The following is a 14,625-nucleotide window of genomic DNA, read 5'->3' on the forward strand; positions in this document are numbered from 1 at the left end:
TGATTTCGTCATGCGTTAGTTCCAATTGAAAATTTGATAGCTTTTTGTGTGGTAGGTTAATTCGATATTACGCGCTCATAATTGCACAGCATTGCACAGAATATTGCAGAGCTAGGTAACGTTACTTCAGTCAACCCTCCCCTGTGTGTTAATAATTCACGGTAAATACTTAATGACTCAAGAAATTGGTTTTGGAATTGAATACGCTGGCGAGCTCTGCTCCCATATTAGAGACTTGAGATTCTTATTCCCGAAGGTCTTTATTCGAAGTGGTAGGCGTTTCCTCTAGCTAGATGACTTACGACGAGAGAATTCTTATTAAGTACTGGTCAAAAGAGACTAAAGCTATTCACATAAACACTGACAATAACAGGGAAGTTGACGGAATAAGTTAGATGTGGGAGAAAAAAAAACACTAAATGGATAGAGAAGTGTTAGAGATCTATGGGATATAGTCACGAAATTAGCAGGAGTAAAAGAATTTCAAAAGGGAAGTCTAATTCTTGGTAAATCCTATCAACGAAAATACTTATGGAAGACTAAAATAATCCAAATATAATGGAAGCACGAAGAAAAATAATTAAGAAAATGAACCTTGAATGAACAGACACTCGTCAGAGATTTTTGAGAAATAGTCATCAAATTAGCAGAAAAAAAAAAAAAGATCACAGGAAATTACGTAGGAAAGACGGTAGAACAAAACATTCTAAATCTAATAGAAGCATGAAGGAAATATATAAAAAAAATAAGGAAATGAATCTTGAATGGACAGACACTTATTTTTTTGAGAAATAGTCATCAAATTAGCAGGAAAAAATAGCAGGAAATTACTTTGGGAGGACGGAAGACCAAAACAATCTAAATATAATAGAAGCATGAAGAAAGGAAAAAAAGAAAATCAATTAAGAAAAGGAATTTTCAATGGGCAGACCCTTGTCAGAGATTTTAGAGAAGTAGTCATCGAATCAGTAAAAATAAAAATAAAAAAAGATTACAGGAAATTATGTAAGGAAACGAAAGACTTAAATAATTTAAAGATAATAGAAGAAAAAAAGTTGAATAAGTTGAAGATAATGAACCTTAAATAAATAAAAAATTTAACAGAGATTTGTGGGAAATTTTCATGTAATTAGCAGATTTAATTCAAAATGTATAGGATTATACGTGAGGCAGAAGAAAGACCAGAATAATTCAAAGATAATAGAAGCATGAAAAAAGGAATAAAAGTAAGAAATTGAAGGAAATAAACATTTAATGGACAGAAATAATAATGAAATTAGAAAAAAATGTCATAGGGAAACTAGGTAGATAAGAACAAATACCAAAATAATCTAAAGATAATAGAAGTACGAAAAGAGGAGGAATACAAAATAGGTAGATAAGAAGAAAGACCAAAATAATTTAAAGACAAGAGATGTAAGAAAAGAGGAGGAATGTAAAAGATGAAGAAAAAAAGACACTGAGAGTTACTTTTTCTCAACTTTAAACTTCGCGTGTAGGAATCGCACTTTACCTGGCCCAGACATAATTTTATACCTGAGAGGGCTGAACCCTCTCCCCTTTCCTTCCCCTCCCCACTCCCCCGTCTTCATTATCGTTCGTTTTCTCTATTGTCAGCCAGGTAATGGAAAAAGAAATTCTGCTATAATGATAAGGAGCTTGTAAGATTCCCCCAGGCTCGTTTTCCTTGCTCTTTCATATGGAATTAAATAGCTCTAGTACTTCGTATATAAGCAGGGTTTAATTCCATAAAATAGGACATTCTATTTAGCCCCAACTAGGTAAATGGACTTGTAATTTAAACCCAACCAGATTTGTTTTTGTTTTAACTTCATGATATAAAAAAAGTGGAAATAGGTATCAAGATACAGCAACTTCATAAGTCATAATTTTGGAATAATATTTAATAATAAAAAAAAGTGGACATAGGCATCTTGATAAGCAATAACTTCATAATTTATCCTTTTGGAATAATATTTGATAATCCAGCAATAACTTCATAATTCATTATTTGGGAATAATATTTGATAATAAAAAAATGGTAACTGGCATCATAAAACAGCAGCAAGAAATTCATTCTTTTGCCCTTTAGGAATAATATTTGACGGTAAGGGCTGTTCTGTGGGCAAGACCCCGCTCTAGCATAAAGCCATTTTAATCCCAAAACCTCAACAAAAACAAAGGAATATAAGTTACACCGCAGATATCGAAGGGAACCAACGAACGGATTTAGTAAAAGAATTCAGTTGACCCAGAAGAGATTTAGAGCAAAAATATTGATACTGGAGTAAGACCTGAAGGAACGTACGTCCCACACTGTATATCTCCGCGAGAATTAACTTGATCCCTTGCTTAAATCCACCATTTCATTCAGGTCTCTGGCGAATTCTATATGACTGGTCCATGGCTTATTCCTGACCTTCGTGGAATGGTTAAAGCACACATGCACACGCACACACCAAAAAAAGAAAGAAAAAAAAAATTCCCGTCGGGATCCACATCCTTATTCAGCATCAACAATGCCAGAATATTATAAAGTCATATAACTTGAGGAAATATTATAGATTCCCGTATCTATATTTATCTTTATGTATATAAGCATACGAACTAAAATGATTGGGAACTTAGTCTTGAATTTGGGCTTGTTGTGAAAAGTAGAATTTTCTATGAGAAAGACCAGTGTGGTTTCATTTACCTGTTAACATCAATAGAATAAAGTTATTCATTTAACTTTCAATGTCAGATTGGATAAGATTGGTTAATAGCTCCTTTAATAATTGGTTCAAGGCAGGAAGACCTTGGAAAAAGTAATGAAATGTCTGGGAAAAATTTAATAGTGTCTCCAATATTTCTGAGAGATGACAAAAAAAAATGAATAAAAAAAGATTACGAGTACAAAAAATGTTCACGAGACTCATTTCCCATATACCTCAATAGTGCCTCAAATGTTTTACAAAGATGACGACATAGCAATATTGGAAAAAAATACAAAATAAAATGTACGTAGCACTGATTTGTTATATATTCAATATTATCTTAAATGTTTTCGAAGGAACACATTACAAAAACATCACAAGAACATTTATCTAAGGAGACTGAAAAAAAAAACAGTGGGTATACACACTATGTGTCATGAGGTAAAGAAGTGAATAATATGTCAGTATAAGGGAATTATAACCCAACAGAGATTTTCAAGGGACCACGAAGACAACTTAGATAAAACTTTAAGAGTCTCAGAATACGCTGCTCAACCAAAGAGTAAGCTGAAAGTGCTGTTTATATTAAAAGGTTGAAGCACCCGTGGACGATGGAATGGAATATAAGATTTAACCCAAACGCCAAGCAGTGGGCTTATGAGGTCATTCATCGCTGAAAAGGAAAACCTCGCAATTGCACTATGAAACAATTGTTGAGAGAGGGTGGAAAGTAAAATGGAGAAAAGGGAATGCGGGCGGAGGTACAGTAAAAGAGATGAAAGGGGCTGCATCTAACAGCCTATGGGACGCTATAAAGAACCTCAAGTAGTGCCTACAGTGCACTGCGTGAGGTGCACTGACGGCACTAAACCTCGTATGGAGACCAGTGAGGAATGCCTTGGTAATATTTGAGAAGCCAGAAGTAGGCTACGTGGAGAGAGAGACGAGAGAGAGAAGAGAGAGAGAGAGACGAGAGAGAGAGAGAGGTAGAGAGGAGAGAGAGAGAGAGAGAGAGAGTAAAATGTCAATAGTGTCATGATCATTAAGTAGGAAGCAATTTCGCATGAAGGTTTTTCGTTAGTTCTTGACGAGGAAGTCTTACGCAGACTGAAAAAATTAATATTTTCCCTATTTAAGCAGCGTTCAGTACCTTTATTGAAAGCGGACCTAGAAGCGCCAGGTTTACTAGTATACAATGAAACCTTCCTCCCATATCTAGATACTATTAGTTTGTTCTATGAACAATTTCTTTATAATCTTACGCCTACATTTAAGAATGTCTTTAGCGTTTTCCTACGTGTGTGTGTGTGTGTGTGTTTTTGTGTTTCATACCATGTACATGACGTCTCAATATCCTTGACGACAAAGCGCAAAGTGTACATTGCAAAAATGACAAATTGAGGAGTTTAGTTTATTTCAATTTTTAAAGTTACTTTCGTTTTTTTAAATACATTTTTCGATGTTCAGTTTGGTAGGAGAAAGACGACATGGATTCCCATATTCAGAATCTACTCTGGTAGGAGAGAGGTGGCACGGATTCCCATATTATGAATCTGTTGTTTAGAAGGAGAAAGACGGCATGGATTCCCATATTCAGAATCTACTGGATCTTTCATTCATAGCTCTTCATATATCGTGATGATTAGAGTTATTTTATGAACGGCACAATAATATTATACATAATAATGTTGTAAAATAAATATGAAGCCACGTTGTGTTACCTGAATGCCATCACGCTCACTCTTTGTCCAAGTTTATTTTCTCGTCGCTAGAAAGAAAATCCACTGTATTTTCTTTCATAAGCAGAGAAATGAAACCTTCAGATTTCCCCATAGTTCCAGTAGGATTTTTTTTATATTTGGGGGTAACGAGAGGGGTGAAGAAAGAGGGGGGGGGGGCAGTGGTCTTTCTAGAACCTTACAAGAAACGAGGAAAAGTCCATTAAAAAAAACACGAGGAAAAGAAAATAAAACGCTGCAAATATTAGTCATGTTCTCACATCCACTACAAAGTCTGAAAAAAAACAATATTTATTTTGAATGTGATATACGAATCTTTTTGTGAGCTTTTTCTCTCCGGAGATTTCTAAGTTCAATAAAACAATTTCCTCCGGAACACGTGTACTCAGACTTTCTTCTCTTCTCTCTCTCCATGCTCTCTCTTCGTCTCTCTCTCTCTCTCTCTCTCTCTACCAGTCTTCACTCTGTGATTCTGTGATAGGCTATAATATGAGGAGATTTTCAGACATAATACATAAGTAATATATATATATATATATATATTATATATATATATATATATATATATATATATATATATATATATATATATATATGTATATATATAGTATATATATATATATATATATATATATATATATATATATATATTATTATTATTATTATTATTATTGATTATTATTATTACTACTACTATACTTGAACCAAAAACATAAATTAATTCGCATTAGAATCCAGCTATTTCATTGGAAAAATCAAAACAAAACAGAAAAAACGAAAATGGAAAAAGAAATAAATCTCAATAAACTTTTCCAAATTATCATTCAGAATAAAGAATCAAGAAATTCTCTTTGGATTCGAGTTATTTCACTGAAAAAACTTCAAAACCAAGCAGAGAAAACGAAAAAGGGGAAAATAGAAATGAAAGAAAGGGTGAGAAATAAATAAATCACTAGGGACATTCCAGCTCCAACAGCTCCAATTGCGTCAGGCTGTAACATAAAGTTGGAGAAATCTTTGCTTGACACGAAAACGACCTCAATTTGAACATAGTACTTCGTGATAAGAAAAAAAAAAATAACACAATGATGATTTTGTTCGTGATTTTTTTCCAGCTTTTCTTTTCCTCTCTCAGAAAGTGTCATATAAAGTTGCCTCTCTGTCTCTCGCTCTCTCTCTCTCTCTCTCTCTCTCTCTCTCTCTCTCTCTCTCTCTCTCTCTGCTGTTATTTCTTTTTATCTTGTCCTCTAGTTTGTTCTGACTCTTCTTCCTCCTCCTCCTCCTCCTTGGAATTATCATATCGTTTTTTTTCCGTTAATTTCAAAACTTATTTAATCGTCTGCTTGTGATTATATTTGAGCATGAAAATGTGTTAAGTCTGCCCAAGACTTTATTAGTTTTTCAACATGATGGCATTTGCATGCTTGGTGGGTTTCTATTACAATTGGTATTTGTTTTGCATTCTCTCTCTCTCTCATTCTACATCAGTTTTTATAAAACAATCACACTTCGTAACAGTAATCTTCATCTCTCTCTCTCTCTCTCTCTCTCTCTCTCTCTCTCTCTCTCTCTCTCTCTCTCTCTCTCTCATTCCACAACATTAAAACCTTCGCCTTCACCACGGAATCTACCATTATTACAGTCACCCAGTCACCTCGATATAAGAGCCTTCATGGCATGATAACTTCCGCAGCAGTTTGGCGAAATCAGTGGAGAGAGAGAGAGAGAGAGAGAGAGAGAGAGAGAGAGAGAGAGAGAGAGAGAGTGTCACAAATCTTTGACACGATGCCCAAAAGATTCAGGAAATATTGGGTAGTAAATATCAGTTCGCAGACTTTGCTGCTGAGTTTTGGGGTCCAATACCGCCTTTGCTTATTGTTTCGTTTTGTGATTATGTCGCTGGATTATCGCCAGATCTCTCTCTCTCTCTCTCTCTCTCTCTCTTCTCTCCTCTCTGGTCTTCTCATCTTCTCTCTCCTCCTCCTCTCTCTCTCTAACGAATTCTCTGGAAGTTTCGCCTGGAGGAACTAATAAGGTAATCTACTATGGTAGTATAGGAAAGTCGTATCTTCTCTAGAACAACAGTGTTACCAGAGACATACTCTCTCTCTCTCTCTCTCTCTCTCTCTCTCTCTCTCTCTCTCTTTCACGAATCTCTGGAGGTTTTAAAAGTAATAATTAATGCGCTAATCTGCTATGGCAGAATTGAAAGGTTTTAGCTACTTCCCTGAAACAACAATATTACAATAGAACAGAATTTTATTAACTTAATGAAAAGGAGAGACAATCAAGATGTATATAGGACCTGCAATTATAGTAGATTCACATCAACCGTGCATCTGACGTCTTTCAAAAGAATCCTTAAGGAGAGGTGGAGCATACATCCTATTCTTCCTATGCGAACTTTCTCGAGAGACAGAGTTTGCAGCTCTGTGATTGGCTTATCAACAGCCAATCAGGAGCGTCGTAAGGGACTGGCTTAGTCATTGGATGCACAATTGATGTGAATCGACTATAGCATAAAAATTTACACTGTTACTGAACAGTACTGGCCAGACAAAGTGCCCCTGGGTATATCATTTCTTGTTAATTGCTTCGTAACTTATATTCTTCCGCAGCCTTTTGACCTTCCTCTCAACTCATTCTGAATTAATCAATCCCAGAAGATTGGAGTTTCTTGGATAATTCCTAAAGTATTCTTCGCTTTAGATGCCTCGTTTTATCAATATCTTTTTGTGAGAAAATGTCATACGGTAGAGATTACTTCACAGGAATGAAAACGATCTGAAATATGTATTTACGTTGAGGCTAATAAATGTGTGCGTGCGTGCGTGTGTGTGTGTGTGTGTGAGAGAGAGAGAGAGAGAGAGAGAGAGAGAGAGAGTGTGTACGTGTATCAACATCTCTTTCACTTGTTCATGATACGACACTCGTGCAATCATGAGTGATATTGCATAATTACTTCCAGATATATATATCATATATATATATAATATATATATATATAGGATATATATATATATCTATATATATATATATTATATATATATATATATAATATATAGATATATATATATATATTATATATATATATATATAATATATATATATATATATAATATATATATATATTATATATATAGTATATATGTATATGTATATACATAAGCCCGTGAAAGGAGCTATGTTGTTAGGTTTTACTACTCAGTGACTGAGTATAACGAATAAAAAAAAAAGACCTGTATCCATTCTGACATCTCAATCAGTGAGGTTTTCCTTGTCTTATGTGCATCTTGCAAGTATTGCAAAAAAGAAAACTGACATTTTTGCTGGGGAAAAAAACACTTCGTTGCTTGCCAATATCTCAATTTTTTTTTTCTTTATTTAGGCAACGCTTTCAGGCCGCAGAAAAATCTGATTGAATTATAATACTATACCTCTTGCATGTCTCTCTCTCTCTCTGTCTATTTATATATATACATATATATATATATATATATATATATATATATATATATATATATATATATATATATATACATATCGTGTCTATGCGTTTATTTTTCTGTCTGTCTGTCTCTTTCAATTCTATATGGTCTTATCCCCTAAACACTCTCTCTCTCTCTCTCTCTCTCTCTCTCTTCTCTCTCTCTCTCTCTGACTTCCACATGCTCTTTTTTCTTTTAAAGTCTCTCTTCTCTTCCTTACTCTCACTTCCACTTGCGTTTTTCCTTCTAAACCCTCTCTCATTGATACTACATATGAGGCAATCAAGCAGCATACAATACGAAAAAATAAATTATGACATGACAACACAAAAGAAAATCCTGAAGAGGCTCTACCCAGATCTGCACCCTGATGGGAAAGAGGAAAAAATAGACAAGAAAGACAAAGTCTGCGCCCTTTTAAAAAGAGGGAATTGCAGATTCGGAGAAAAATGTTGCTACAAACATCCCAAGGTATGTCACAACTATGAAATCTATGGTAAATGTGCATACCTAGACGGCTATGAGGATGATTGCAGAGATCTACATCCAAAAATATGCAAAAACCTTAAAGAAGGAAAAGGATGTAAGTTCGACAAAAAATGCAAATATATGAACCCTGTAGCCATGAATTAAAATCAAATAAATAATCAATCAAATAATAAAATGAAAAATAAGAAAGAAACAAATAAAGAGAGGAACAAAGAATATCAGGTGAAAGAAAAAAGCAAGCCATCACCGCGATATGGAGTGTCAGCAAAAAATTTTAAAGCATCAGCTCCAAGATACAGCTCAAGAGATAAGAACTGTATTTATGATGCAAGAGGATATTGCAGATACGGAGAAAATTGCAGATTCAGACACAAAATTAATAAATATGATGAAGGAAGATCAAATATTATGGAAAAGTTGGATTTTTTAATGTCAGAATTTCTGGAAATGAAGAAAAGAACAACATACCAGAAAAGGAAAGAGACATGGGAAAATCCTTATTATTACCCATATTAAATGAAGGAGAAAACATGCAAACCATCATAGTGATGAATGTGCATGGTTTCGTTACAAGTAACTCAAAACTAACCCAAATTGAAAAGAAAATAGATATAATGAATGTAAGTGAAACCTGGTATTCCCAAGAGACTGGGAATGACTATCAAATAAAAGGGTTCCAAACTTATATATCAGATAGAAAAAATAGGAATCAAGGGGGAACCGCAATATATGGGAAAGACAAAAAACCAGGAAAAATATATGAGAAATGTAGTAACTCAGATTGTGAACTAATAGCAGTAGAATTTTAATCTGAAAAATTAATGAACATAGTAATATATAGACCCCCTAATACTAAAGAGTTTGACATAATAATAGAAAAATTGGATGATATATGTAGAAATCACAAGGACTGGACTATTTCCTTTTGTAGACTGGAAAGAACGAATAGGAGATTGTGGTTGTATTTATACATATAAAAAAGAGAGTAATAGTAGTGCAGAAGATAAGAGGCAATTCGAAAAGCTATTAGATATGCTACTAGAATACAACATTCAACAAATAAATCACCTGCCAACAAGAAAAGAAAATACTTTAGACCTAGTATTTGTGAACGAGTTGAATTATGTTAAAGAAATAATAGTTTATAATGCGAGTATTTCAGACCATAATGTCAGAATTAACAGTCCATTCCAAAGCAAGTGAAAACAGAGATAAGCAAGAAATGAAAAAGTGGGAAGGATATGGAAAATACAACTTCTAAAGTAAAAATATAAAATGGTCAAATAAATGGAATTAAACGAAGATTGGGATAACATTTTCGTAAGTGATGATATAAGGGTAAATATGGAGATATATAAAATATCAGAGAAAATAGTGGATAAATATATACCGAAGAAGAAAAGTAAACATCAGTCATGCATACCAAGAGACAGAAGGATCTTGTTCCAGAAAATCAGAAAGTGGAAAAAAGGTCTTGCAAAAGAAAAAAATGCATGGAAAGTTATAGAACTACAAAGTAAGCTAGAAAATGCAGAACAAAAGATTATACAGTCAAAAGAAAATGAAAAGCGGGGCTTGGAAGAAAAAACCTTTGTAAATATCAAACAAAACCCCAAACTATTATACTCGTATACAAAAAAGATGAATAAAAGAAGAATAGAAATAGGCCCTCTAAGAATTGAAGGGAGATTAACGAATGAAAAAAGGAAATATGCAACATATTGGCAGAACGATATAAGAGAGAATTCACACCTAGAATTGATAATGAAGATAATGATATAGAAGTAAGGGATGAAAGTAGTGAATATTTAGCAGACATGGATAATAATGAAGCTGATATTGTGTAGGCTATTAATGAAATTAAAAATGGAACTGCAGCAGGGCCTGATGGTGTCCCTGCTATTTTGTTAAAGAAAGTAGTTCATGCTATCGCAAAGCCACTTGCAATATTATTAAGACAAAGTGTAGATACAGGCAAGATTTATGATGAGCACAAATTAGCATATATTACCCCTACTTTCAAAAGTGGATCAAGACTAGAGGCAAGTAATTATAGGACTGTGAGTCTAACATCACATATCATGAAAGTGTATGAAAGGGTAATGAAGAAAAATATTATGAAACATTTAATAAAAAATAATTTGTTTAATATAGGACAACATGGTTTCGTACCCGGAAAAAGTACACAAACCCAACCGTTAGTCCACCATGAGAACATATACAAAAATATGAAAAGCGGAAATGAAACAGATGTGTTTTATCTAGACTTTGCAAAAGCTTTTGACAAGGTAGACCATAATATATTAGCGAAGAAAATTAGAAAACAGGATATAGTGGATAAAGTAGGAAGAAGGTTAAAAGAATTTTTACACAACAGAAAACAGATAGTTATTGCAAACGATGAGAAATCGGATGAAGCTAAGGTAATATCCGATGTGCCACAAGGTACGGTGTTAGCTGCATTACTGTTTGTTAATATGATTGCAGACATAGACAGTAATGTTAAGGACTCGATAGTGAGTAGTTTCGCTGATGACACAAGAATAAGTAGAAAAATTACTTGTGATGAAGATAGGAACGCACTACAAAGAGAACTTAACAAAGTATATGATTGAGCATATGTAAATATGATGGTATCTAACTCTGATAAATTTGAATCAATAAATTATGGAGACAGAGAAGGAAAGCTATATGAATATAGGGGACCTAATAATGAGACAATCACAAATAAGGAAGCAGTTAAAGACCTTGGTGTGATGATGAATAGGAACATGTTATGCAATGATCAAATAGCAATTCTATTGGCAAAATGTAAAGCAAAAATGGGAATGTTGTTACGGCACTTCAAAGCAAGAAAAGCTTAACACATGATTATGCTTTATAAAACATATGTTCGTAGTCCACTTGAATATTGCAATATGATATGGTACCCACACTATCAAAAGGATATTGCACAAATAGAGAGTGTACAAAGGTCCTTTACAGCTAGAATAGAAGAAGTTAAGGACCTTGACTACTGGGAAATTATAAAGTCTAGAAAGGAGAAGAGAACGCTACATGATAATTCAGGCATGGAAACAGATAGAAAGAATAGCCGAAAATATCATGGAGCTAAAAATATCAGAAAGAGCAAGCAGAGGTAATTTAATAGTGCCCAAAACTATACCAGGAAAAATAAGGAAAGCACACAGAACATTAATCCACTATGCACCAGTATCGATAATGCAGCGTCTATTCAATGCGTTGCCAGCTCATCTGAGGAATATATCAGGAGTGAGCGTAGATATGTTTAAGAATAAGCTCGACAAATATCTAAGCTGCGTCCCAGACCATCCAAGATTGGAAGATGCAAAATATACAGGAAGATGTGCTAGCAACTCTCTGGTAGACATTAGAGGAGCCTCACACAGAGGGACCTGGGGCAACCCGAACAAGATGTAAGGTCTGCAAGGTAAGGTAAGCTCTCTCTCTCTCTCTCTCTCTCTCTCTCTCTCTCTCTCTCTCTCTCTCTCTTCCACATGCTCTTTTTTTCTTTTAAAGTCTCTACCTCTCTTCCTTACTCTCACTTCCACATGGTTTTTTCCTTCCTAACGCCCCCCCCCCTTCTCTCTCTCTCTCTCATATGAGGCAATAAAGCAGCATACCTACGAAGAAATAAATTACGATATGACAACACACAAGCAAATCCCGAAGAGGCTCTACCCAGATCTACACAATGACGGGAAAGAGGAAAAAATAGACAAGAAAGACAAAATCTGCAACCTTTTGAAAAGAGGGAATTGCAGATTTGGAGAAAGATGTTACTACAAACATCCTAAGGTATGTCACAACTATGAAATATATGGTAAATGTGCATGCCTAGATGGCTATGGGGATGATTGCATAGATCTGCATCCAAAAATATGCAAAAACCTAAAAGAAGGAAAAGGATGTAAGTTCGACAAAAAATGTAAATATATGCACCCTGTAGCCATGAATCATAATCAAATAAATAACCAACCAAGTAATAAAATCAAAAATAATAAAGAAACAATTAAAGAGAGAAATCAAGAATAGCAGGTAAAAGAGAAAAGCAAGCCACCAATGAGATATGCAGAGGTGTCAGCAAAAAATTTCAAAGCATCAGCTCCAAAATTCTACTCAAGAGATAATAACTGTATTTATTATGCAAGAGGATATTGAAGAAACGGAGAAAATTGCAGATTCAGACACAAAATGAATAATTATGATGAAGGAAGATCAAATATTATGGAAAAGTTGGATTTTTTAATGTCAGAATTTCTGGAGATGAAAAAAAGAACAACATACCAGAACAGGAAAGAGACATGGGAAAATCCTTATTACTACCAATATTAAATGAAGGAGAAAACACGCAAACCATCATAGTGATGAATGCGCAGGGTTTAGTTACGAGTAACTCAAAAAGAAAAATAGAGTACTTAGAAGAACTAACCCAAATTGAAAAGAAAATAGATATAATGAATATAAGTAAAACCTGGTATTCCCAAGAGACTGGGAATGATGATCAAATAAAAGGGTTCCAAACTTATAGATCAGATAGAAAAAATAGGAATCAAGGGGGAACCGCAATATATGGGAAAGACAAAAAACAAGGAAAAATATATGAGAAATATAGTAACTCAGAATGTGAACTAATAGCGGTAGAATTTGAATCTGAAAAATTAATGAACATAGTAATATATAGACCTCCTAATACTAAAGTGTTTGACATAATAATTGAAAAATTGGATGATATATGTAGATATCACAAGGACTGGACTATTCTCCTATCAGGAGACTTCAACTTTCCTTTCGTAGAATGGAAAGAACGAATAGGAGATTGTGGTTGTACTTGTACATATAAAAAAGAGAGTAATAGTAGTGCAGAAGATAAGAGGCAATTCGAAAAGCTATTAGATATGCTACTAGAATACAACATTCAACAAATAAATCACCTGCCAACAAGAAAGGAAAATACTTTAGACCTAGTATTTGTGAACGAGATGAATTATGTTAAAGAAATAATAGTTTATAATGCGAGTATTTCAGACCATAATGTCATAGAATTAACAGTTCATTCCAAAGCAAGTGAAAACCGAGATAAGCAAGAAATGAAAAAGTGGGAAGGATAAGGAAAATACAACTTCTACAGTAAAAATATAAAATGGTCAGAAATAAATAAAGAATTAAACAAAGATTGGGATAACATTTTCGTAAGTGATGACATAAGGGTAAATACGGAGATATTATATAAAATATTAGAGAAAATAGTGGATAAATATATACCGAAGAAGAAAAGTAAACATCATTCATGCATACCATGAGACAGAAGGATCTTGTTCCAGAAAATCAGAAAGTGGAAAAAAGGTCTTGCAAAAGAAAAAAAATGCATGGAAAGTTATAGAACTAAAAAGTAAGCTAGAAAATGCAGAACAAAAGATTATACAATCAAAAGAAAATGAAAAACGGGACTTGGAAGAAAAAACCCTATTAAATATTAAGCAAAAACCCAAACTATTATACTCATATGCGAAGAAGATGAATAAAAGAAGAATAGAAATAGGCCCTCTGAGAATTGAAGGGAGATTAACGAATGAAAAAAAGGAAATTTGCAACATACTGGCAGAACGATACAAGAGAGAATTCACCCCTAGAATAGATAATGAAGATAATGATATAGAAGTAAGGGACGAAAATAGTGAATATTTAGCTGACATAGAAATTAATGAAGCTGATATTGTGCAGGCAATTAATGAAATTAAAAATGGAGCTGCTGCAGGGCCTGATGGAGTCCCTGCTATTTTGTTAAAGAAAGTAGTTCATTCTATCGCAAAGCCACTTGCAATATTATTAAGACAAAGTGTAGATACAGGCAAGATTTATGATGTGCACAAATTAGCATTTATCACCCCTACTTTCAAAAGTGGATCAAGACTAGAGGCAAGTAATTATAGGCCTGTGAGTCTAACATCACATATTATGAAAGTGTATGAAAGGGTAATGAAGAAAAATATTATGAAACATTTAATAAAAAATAATTTGTTTAATATAGGACAACACGGTTTCGTACCCGGAAAAAGTACACAAACCCAACTGTTAGTCCACCGTGAGAACATATTCAAAAATATGAAAAGCGGAAATGAAACAGATGTGGTTCATCTAGACTTTGCAAAAGCTTTTGACAAAGTAGACCATAATATATTAGCGAAGAAA

Source organism: Macrobrachium nipponense, chromosome 13, assembly GCF_015104395.2.
Source record: "Macrobrachium nipponense isolate FS-2020 chromosome 13, ASM1510439v2, whole genome shotgun sequence".
Lineage (NCBI taxonomy): Eukaryota > Metazoa > Arthropoda > Malacostraca > Decapoda > Palaemonidae > Macrobrachium > Macrobrachium nipponense.